Source organism: Lactuca saligna, chromosome 2 (assembly GCF_052625555.1).
Source record: "Lactuca saligna cultivar CGN05327 chromosome 2, ASM5262555v1, whole genome shotgun sequence".
Taxonomy (NCBI): domain Eukaryota; kingdom Viridiplantae; phylum Streptophyta; class Magnoliopsida; order Asterales; family Asteraceae; genus Lactuca; species Lactuca saligna.
Window position 1 is genome coordinate 125,245,924 of NC_136418.1, and position 3,572 is coordinate 125,249,495.

The window sequence follows — 3,572 nt, forward strand, 5'->3', positions numbered from 1 at the left end:
AAAGAGGACAAAATTCCTATTTTAATTTGAAGTCTTCTACTTTGGATTTTCAAAATACGAAGTGAACTTTAATCACAAGAAGGAAAATGACCTATTCGATGTTCTTTTTAATAAACATTTTCATCATATAATCGATGATTTGGGGCACCATTTCAGTACTTGGAGTTGGAGATATACAACAGATCAATTGAAGATCCTGGTGGCTTTTGGTATGATATGGCGCATCAGAATTCTATTGGAAAGAGAAATGGGGTCAATAGGTTTACTCAGAGAATCTTGATGTTACAAATGGGAACATCAAAATTGAGGTAAACAATACTTTTATCTTTCTGACATCTGCCTCTTTCATCTTGTATCACAGACCTAAGAAGCCATTGGCCATTCCTATATATCTACTCGGTGGTTCAAGGGTGGCATCACCAACATCTGTTATAATTGCTTGGATAAAAACATAGAGTCTGGGAATTGCGATAAAATTGTAGATGTTTAGGGCTAATTGCAAACATGGCCCTTCTCAGGCAGATGTTTGGGGAATTGAAGAAAACCCTAGTTATGGCCCTTCTCAGGAAGATGTTTGGGGCTAGTACCGAGAAGGTCTTTTTAAAATTCCGTCTCTTCTCTCTTTTGTTTAATTTTATGTCCTTCTAATCGGATGATGAAACTGTCTGTTCTTCCTGAATTTGGTTAATTTACAGGTGAAAGTGGAGAAAAAAACCTGGAAAGTTGATGTAAGTATCTCCCTTCTGAATTATTTGTTATTCCTGATTATGCAGAGGTAGCTAACAAGATTGAAACATGGCTCATTTGCAGGCTGGAAGTAGAACTGTTGGTTTGGAACTGACGACTCTTTCAAGCACCCACCAGTGGAGCTGAACCTAAGTGATGCTGGGTTCCAGGATCGGTACATTGTTCAAGAAATCATTACAGAAATGGCAAAGAACGGACCAATTAACGTTAAAGGAAAGAAGGGTTTCAAAGGTTTGCAAACAAGTATTCTTATATATATATATATATATATATATATATATATATATATATATATATATATATATATATATATATATATCTGTGTGTGTGTGTGTGACATTCGTCCTACCAATGTGCTCATGGTGTTTTATATATGTTGTATCGGTATTAGTACTCAATGAGATTGATAAACTTTCAAGAGAAGCACAACACTCTCTAAGAAGAACATTTGAAAACTTCAGAGAAACTTAAACAAGCTAGTGAAACAGATCATCGTGCTGAAGTTAGTGTAAGTAATTGATTCCTTCTCAATTCTCATACACAAACACATCAAAAAAGATTTACACTCCTTTAATGGTGATTGATTTTTGTTTTTTTGGAATGCAGACTAGCAAAAAGATTATAGATGCTAAACTTGCAAAAGATTTTCAAGCAGTTCTAAAAGAATTTCATAAAGCTCGATGCCTTTCAGCTGAAAGAGAGACAATTTACACTCCTTTTGTTCCTCAAACTGTTCTTCCTTCAAGGTAAATGTCCAATTCACATATGGAACTAAATTGAATTAACTTTGTGAATTAACAGATTGTTATGGTTGTATTTGCAGTTATGCAGCCAATGAAATCGATATATGCTCAGACAAAAACTCATAACAACGTGCACTTCTTGTGGAATCGAGAAGGTGAGGTGTTGTTGTTCTTCCGTTTTTACCTTTTTATGGCCATGTCATCATTATTTTTATAAGTTTTTTCTTTGTGTTGTGTAGACAGGAGGTTTTGTTATTGGACAATGAGATTGCGTTTAATGAGGCGATTATTGAGGAAAGAGAAATACAGAATCAAATTGGGGAAGTAAATGAGATTTTTAAAGATCTTGTTGTTTTGGTTCATGAACAAGGAGCCATGATTGGTAAGTAGCTTGAAAGTACAATGTTGAAATGAAAAAAAAAACATAAGTGCAATGCTATATTAAGGAAAGTAAATTACATGATGTTTGTTTTTTCAGATGATATCGGGTCAAACATTGAGAATTCTCATGCTGCAACTGCACAAGCAAGAATCCAGCTTTCAGAAAGTATATTTATTGGTTAGTTTATGTTATTTGTTATTGTGTTGATGAGCGTTTTAATTTTAAATATTTGTCGTATGATCCTATGTTGTGACAGCTCATCAAAGGTTACTGAAGTTGTTCGTTCTCGTTGTCTTAATGTGCAAATAAGTGCACCAAAAGAAGACCAGATCAGTATTTGCAGTTTCAATTTTAGTAGGGATGAATAACTGATGATTATACATAGGAATATTAATAGGGATTTATGCCGAACTTTGTTTTTTTATTCAGATTGTTAGGGTTCTGGAATTTATTGGCAAAAAGGAGTTTCAGGAGGGCTATATTGTCATTTGAGAGATTTTGTGTCCAGCAGTTAAGATCAGTCTTTCACTTTTTCTTATGGTTTCTTGTGTCCAGCAGTTATGATCAGTTATGACCTTCTCAGTGGTCCATAATGGTCTATACAAATGCTCAAAGATCAAATCCCAAAAGAGAAATTTCTGAAGACTAATATGCAAACATGGTATTTTCTTTCACCAACATGTTTTTTTTATATATTTTTTGGTTGAAATCGGAATTCAATTCCATTCTATTCTTGTATTTAGTTTAGCTTCAAATGAATAGACCATAATGTCCTTCATAAAGAGAAAATCATGTTTCCAACAAATACCATGTCTTATTCCATTGCAGAAAAAGTAAGTAGAACTTGGTTCGCCTAATTCCATGGGGTTTAACTGGAATCGGAATCCAATTCCATTATGGTCCATTCGGATGCAATGTAAGATATGAAGCAATGGGGAATATGTATGTGGAAACTCAAAATATGAGACAAAATTGAGATTATGGTACATTATACTTAGAAATAAAAATCAATAATTAAACTTTGATATTTGATGATTTTGATCATTTTGGTAAACATTGATATTTGATGTTTTTGGATGTTTTGTTAAATTTTGATATTTGATTTTAGTATTTTAATATTAGTGTTTGGTTTTGGATTGTATAGTTATATGATTCCCTTGGTATTAATTTGTTATTGTTTAATTTGGAATTGTATAATTTTTTGATGTTTTTAGTATTTTTTTGTTTTAGATTTGTAATAAAAAAAATTAATATTATATATTTGCAAGGGATCAGCTACGGAAACAAAAAAAAATCACATCTAAAATTTGCTAATGATTAGCGACGGACATATGAAAAGACATATAAAGAGGTTTGCAAGGGATTAGCGACGAAATATTTTTGTTGTTGATGTCCTGAATAAAGGTAGTAATGGACCAATTTGCGATGGATATTCCGTTGCTAAAGTCGTCGCAAGGAAAAACAAGTCTGTCGCTAAATCTCTAGCTAAGTCATTAGCCACGTTATATTTGGCTATGCAGTAAGTCTGTCACAGATCTGCCGCAAAAGACCTTTAGTGACGAAATAGCAACGCATTTATCTGTCGCAAAAACCCTTGTTTCTAGTAGTGAATGGTGTGGAATTCCAATTAGACAGATTTCATCAATTTCTGATTTTTTAAAATTTGCGGCTGCTTGGGTCTCTGCACTTGGAAAAAGATC